Source organism: Arachis stenosperma, chromosome 2 (genome assembly GCF_014773155.1).
Source record: "Arachis stenosperma cultivar V10309 chromosome 2, arast.V10309.gnm1.PFL2, whole genome shotgun sequence".
NCBI lineage: Eukaryota > Viridiplantae > Streptophyta > Magnoliopsida > Fabales > Fabaceae > Arachis > Arachis stenosperma.
This window is the reverse complement of record NC_080378.1, coordinates 48,786,729-48,793,499: the sequence shown is the minus strand read 5'-3', so window position 1 is coordinate 48,793,499 and position 6,771 is coordinate 48,786,729. Positions and strand designations below refer to the sequence as shown.

At 40.1% G+C, this 6,771-nt stretch overlaps 1 non-coding gene across 1 annotated transcript; it reads right to left on the bottom strand.

Annotated features, from left to right (window-relative positions):
- Positions 1–4,766: 4,766 nt before the first annotated feature.
- LOC130964626 (small nucleolar RNA R71) lies at positions 4,767–4,875 on the bottom strand. The gene has a single exon (XR_009080714.1). It is a non-coding gene; the product is annotated as a small nucleolar RNA R71 (small nucleolar RNA).
- Between the last annotated feature and the right edge of the window lie 1,896 nt (positions 4,876–6,771).

Genomic DNA, 6,771 nt, shown 5'->3' with positions numbered 1-6,771 from the left:
ATCTCTGTGGGATTGACCTCACTCTGGTGAGTTTTACTACTTGATATGAACCGGTATACTTGCCAGTTACACGTGAAATCTAATTTTCACGTATCAGGAGGTTTGCAGGATTTGGAAAGGGGATGTTAGTTAGTCTTAAGATCCTTAAGTTAGTCGCCTATTTCCATATCTTATGGTTTAGCATGTTTATACGCTTTGATTATAATTTGGAAGTTCTAGGATTGCCTTCGGCTTTCCCAGGACATTACATGTTAGATATTTGGGCACTGTTACCATCCTGAGAACCTCCGGTTCTAACCCATGCGGATTTCGTGGTTCTCAGATGCAGGACGTGAGGCTCCTCGCTGAGGCATGCTGGAGACTTTCTTTTGGCGGAGATCCTTGTATCTTGGGATTTTATTTTGGTTATTATATACCTGTTTATATACTATATTCTCTACTATATATGTATTTTGTAATTACTCATCTTAGAGGTTATTTTGGAGAAACAGGATTCATATATTGTCTTTTGGGTTGTCTTTTGGGTTTTCCTTACTATATGTATGTATTTATACTGTATGCTCAGACCGGTTATCTTTGCAAACCGAGTCCTGAGCCTTGATATATGTATTGTTGGCACTCTTCTGTGCATCTTCTCATGTTAGCTTGTCCTATATCCATTTCTTTTACGTCATTGATCAGAGTGTTGCGATTCTCGACTTATCGGTTTTGATTTACCCACTTTTCTTCAAAGGCTCCTAGTTATGAACATTTTTGCAATACTATACGTACTATATTTTATTTTTAGAGGTCATAATACCTCACCAGCTCTGTCTTATGACTTAAGCATAAGACTCTGTGTGGTAGGGTGTTACATTATGGTATCAGTTCGTTCCTGTAAAGCTTGAGGGACGGACTAACTATGTATCTGTGCATTCTCTGTGTCTGTGTTTATGTGCTATTAGGATATCTGTCTGATAAACATAGCATAAAGTCCATGAGTTGTATTTGGAACTTTGAACCGCTAGACTTGCGATATTGAGACTGATCACCTTGATATCACTTGTTTGGTGTGGGCAAGACCATTGATGAGCGGATAATTTGTACGCTTTTTGGCATTGTTTTTAGTATGTTTTTAGTATGATCTAGTTAGTTTTTAGTATATTTTTATTAGTTTTTAGTTAAAATTCACTTTTCTGGACTTTACTATGAGATTGTGTGTTTTTCTGTGATTTCAGGTATTTTCTGGCTGAAATTGAGGGATCTGAGCAAAAATCTGATCCAGAGACTCAAAAGGACTGCAGATGCTGTTGGATTCTGACCTCCCTGCACTCGAAGTGGATTTTATGGAGCTACAGAAGCCCAATTGGCGCGCTCTTAACGGCGTTGGAAAGTAGACATCCTGGGCTTTCCAGCAATATATGATAGTCCATACTTTGCCCAAGATTTGATGGCCCAAACCGGCGTTCAAAGTCACCTCAAGAAATTCCAGCGTTAAACGCCGGAACTGGCACCTAAATGGGAGTTAAACGCCCAAACTGGCATAAAAGCTGGCGTTTAACTCCAAGAGGAGTCTCTACACGAAAAATGCTTCATTGCTCAGCCCAAGCACACACCAAGTGGGCCCGGAAGTGGATTTTTATGTCATTTACTCATCTTTGTACACCTTAGGCTACTAGTTTTCTATAAGTAGGACCTTGTACTATTGTATTTGACATCTGGGTAGCTATCTTCATTTTATGCTATCTTAGATCATTGGGAGGCTGGCCATTCGGCCATGCCTAGACCTTGTTCTTATGTATTTTCAACGGTGGAGTTTCTACACACCATAGATTAAGGTGTGGAGCTCTGCTGTACCTCGAGTATTAATGCAATTACTATTGTTCTTCTATTCAATTCCGCTTGTTCTTTGTCCAAGATATCACTTGTTCTTCAACTTGATGAATGTGATGATCCGTGACACTCATCATCATTCTCACTCATGAACAAGGTGACTGACAACCACTCTTGTTCTACAAGCAATCAAAGCTCTAGTGAATATCTCTTGGATTCCTGATAACACGATGCATGGTTGATCGCCTGACAACCGAGTGCTCGCCTGACAAACGAGCCAGCCATTCCGTGAGATCAGAGTCTTCGTGGTATAGGCGAGAACTGATGGCGGCATTCAAGAGAATCCGGAAGGTCTAACCTTGTCTGTGGTATTCTGAGTAGGATTCAATGATTGAGTGACTATGACGTGCTTCAAACTCCTGAGGGCGGGGCGTTAGTGATAGACGCAAAAGAATCACTGGATTCTATTCCGGCCTGATTGAGAACCGACAGATGGATAGCCGTGCCGTGACAGGGTGCGTTGAACATTTCCAATGAGAGGATGGGAGGTAGCCACTGACAACGGTGAAACCCTTGCATAAGCTTGCCATGGAAAGGAGTAAGAAGGATTGGATGAAGACAGTAGGAAAGCAGAGAGACGGAAGGGAAGGCATCTTCATACGCTTATCTGAAGTTCCTACCAATGAATTACATAAGTACCTCTATCTTTATCTTTATGCTTTATGCGTTTATTACCTATATCCATTTGAGTCTGCCTGACTGAGATTTACAAGGTGACCATAGCTTGCTTCATACTAACAATCTCCGTGGGATCGACCCTTACTCGCGTAAGGTTTATTACTTGGACGACCCAGTGCACTTGCTGGTTAGTTGTGCGAAGTTGTGTAATGCCATGGGATTGAACACCAAGTTTTTGGGGTTCATGACCGGGGATTATGAGAGTTGTGAAAAGTATTGTTCACAATTTTGCGCACCAAGTTTTTGGCGCCGTTGCCGGGGATTGTTCGTATATGGACAACTGACGGTTCATCTTGTTGCTTAGATTAGGTATTTTTTTTCAGAGTTCTTAAGAATGAACTCTAGTGTTTCATGATGATCTGTTAAAATCTGGCTGGCTGAGAAGCCATGTCTAATCTTATTGGACCGAGGTTTCAACTAATCATCACAATAGCTTGTTGATTTCTATCAATCTTGCTATTGGAGCAATGATCTGCTAAGGCTTGGCTGGCCATTGGCCATGTCTAGTGTTTTGGACCGAAGCTTTCTTTGAAAGCTTGGCTGGCTGTGAAGCCATGTCTAATTCCTGGACCGGAGTCTTAGACTAGCATTGCAATGATTCCTGGAATTCAAACTAAGAATTCTGAAACTTTTATTTTCTATTTCCATATAATTTTCGAAAAAAGCACAAAAAAATTTCAAAATCATAAAAACCAAAAATATTTTATGTTTTTATGTTTGAGTCTAGTGTCTAATTTTAAGTTTGGTGTCTTGCATGTATTGTTTATTTGATCTTGGTTCTATTTTCAAGTCAATAGTACAGGGAACTGAAGGTTCAGAACATGCAGCAGAGGAATTACACAGAAAAAGCTGGGCGTTCAAAACGCCCAGTGAAGAAGGACAGACTGGCGTTTAAACGCCAGCCAGGGTACCTGGTTGGGCGTTTAATGCCCAAAAAGGGTGCATTTTGGGCGTTAAACGCCAGAATGGATACCATTCTGGGCGTTTAACGCCAGGATGGCAAAGGGGGAAGATTTTGTTTTTCAAATCAATTTTTTTTTAAGTTTTCAAAGTTTTTCAAAATCAAATCTTTTTCAAATCATATCTTTTCAATCAAATGTTTTCAAAATCAATTTCTTTCCTTTTTCAAAGATACTTACTAACAATTAATGATTTGATTGAACATCTCAAATTTGTTGCCTTTTCTGTTGAGAAAGGTTTAATGTTTGAATCATATCTTTTCTTGTTAGGCAAGTCATTGATTTTCAAAATTAAATCTTTTTAAAAAAAAATTTTTCAAAACATATCTTTTAAAATTGTTTTCAAATCAAATCTTTTCAATCATATCTTTTTCAAAATAAGTTTTCAATCAAATCTTTTTAACTTCTAATTTCAAAATCTTTTTCAAAAATCACTTGATTTCTTTTCCACTTTCAATTTTCGAAACTTATCAATCAATTTTTCAAAATGTTTTTGACATCTTTTTAATTAATTTTCGAAAATCTTCTTCCCTTCTTCCCACATCCTTCTATTTATGGAGTACTACTCCTTCTTAATGCACAATTCGAACTCTATCTAATCAAGTTCGAATTCTTCTACCTCCTTCTTCTATTTTTCGTTTCCTCTGGCACCTCAAGGAATCTCTATACTGTGACATAGAGGATTCCACATCTTCTTGTTCTCTTCTCTTTCATATGAGCAGGAGCAGAGACAAGGGCATTCTTGTTGAAGCTGACCCTGAACCTGAAAGGACCTTGAAGAGAAAGCTAAGAGAAGCCAAAGCACAACTCTCTTTAGAAGACCTGACCGAATTCTTCAAAGAAGAAGAACACATGGCAGCCGAAAACAACAACAATGCAAACAATGCAAGGAAGGTGCTGGGTGACTTTACTGCACCTACTCCCGACTTCTATGGGAGAAGCATCTCTATCCCTGCCATTGGAGCAAACAACTTTGAGCTTAAGCCTCAATTAGTTTCTCTAATGCAACAGAATTGCAAGTTCCATGGACTTCCAATGGAAGATCCTCATCAGTTTTTAGCTGAGTTCTTGCAAATCTGTGACACAGTCAAGACTAATGGGGTTGACCCTGAGGTCTACAGACTGATGCTATTCCCTTTTGCTGTAAGAGACAGAGCTAGAATATGGTTGGACTCACAACCTAAAGATAGCCTGGACTCTTGGGAAAAGCTAGTCAATGCCTTCTTGGCAAAGTTCTTTCCACCTCAAAAATGGAGTAAGCTTAGAGTGGAAGTCCAAACCTTCAGACAGAAGGATGGAGAATCCCTCTATGAAGCTTGGGAAAGATACAAACAATTAATCAGAAAATGTCCCTCAGACATGTTTTCTGAATGGAGCATCATAGGTATTTTCTATGATGGTCTCTCTGAACTATCCAAGATGTCCTTGGATAGCTCTGCTGGAGGATCTCTTCATCTGAAGAAGACGCCTACAGAGGCTCAGGAACTAATTGAGATGGTTGCAAATAACCAATCCATGTACACTTCTGAAAGGAATCCTGTGAACAATGGGACAAGTCAGAAGAAAGGAGTTCTTGAGATTGATGCTCTGAATGCCATTCTGGCTCAGAACAAGATATTGACTCAACAAGTCAATTTGATTTCTCAAAGTCTCCTGGAATGCAAAATGCACCTGGCAGTACTAAGGATGCTTCATCTGAGGAAGAAGCTTATGATCCTGAGAACCCTTCAATGGAAGAGGTGAATTACCTAGGAGAACCCTATGGAAACACCTATAATTCTTCATGGAGAAATCACCCAAATTTCTCATGGAAGAATCAAGAGAGACCTCAACAAGGTTTCGATAACAATAATGGTGGAAGAAACAGGTTTAGCAATGGCAAGCCTTTTCCATCATCTTCTCAGCAACAGACAGAGAATTCTAAGCAGAACCCCTCTGACTTAGCAACAATGGTCTCTGATCTAATCAAAACCACTCAAAGTTTCATGACTGAAACAAGGTCCTCCATTAGGAATTTAGAGGCACAAGTGGGACAGCTGAGCAAGAAAGTTACTGAACTCCCTCCTAGTACTCTCCCAAGTAATACAGAAGAAAATCCAAAAGGAGAGTGCAAAGCCATAACCATGGCCGAATATGGAGAGGAAAGAGAGGAGGTGGACGCCACTGAGGAAGACCTCAATGGGCGTGCACCAACCTTTTTTCTTTTAATTGTTTATTTGTTTCTCCTTTTTCCCCCTTATTTCTGATAACTACTATGAACTCTCACCCCTTTGGCTATGAGTCTGGTTACAATAATGTTGCAGGAAGAAGAAATTACAATGAGAACAGGCATCAAGGTTGGAACAATCAAAGATGGGAGGAGCCATAAGGATTTGATCAACCCTCATGGCAACAACCCCCTCCAATGGACTATCAACAACCACCACCATATGCCTATGAACCCTTTCTTCAACATAACTTTGGACCACCACACTCACGAGCTCATTTCCGTCATTCACCTCCATATAACCCTAACCCTCAACCACCATACCAACCACCTTATGAGCCATATGAACCATATATAGAACCACCCCAATTCCAACCCAATTACTCACAAAAACCACCACTTCAATATTCACCATCTCCATATCCATCAATCCAAGAGCACTATGATCCTATTTATGAAAGCCGAGTGTATCAAGAGACAAAGGATCATCTCAAGGAAACAGTGGATCGATGTCAGGCAACCATTCATCAATTGGGGCAAGCAATAATGAGTCAATTAGCTTCCTGACGTTCAGACACTCAAGGAACCCCCATGGCTTCATGTGGGCAATCTAATGATGAACGTAGCATGAAGGAGACACTAGAAACTCCGGTGGACAGTACGGAACATGACTTTGTACTGGAACAAATGGAGGAAGCTGTAATTATCAAAGAAGAAGAATTGGTTGAAGACTTAGGAGATGCTGAACCTCCATGGGAAAGTCAAGTTATAGAGCATCCTTCAAAGACGTTTGAAGCTGATGTTGAGGAGGGTGTACAACCTCCAAAGCATATCATGGTTGAAGACTTTGAAGGAGACGATCAAGAGATGGATTCAATCATTAATGAATTCTTATCTACATTTGAATCCTCTCCCATTGGACTTGACATGGAGATTACAGAAGAAGAAGCACAACCTCCCTTGCCCTTGGTGAACACTGAAGAAGCGATTGAATTGGAAGAAATCCACCAAGAGGAAGAGGTTGATATTGAAGAAGATTGCCAAGAGGTGGAAGAT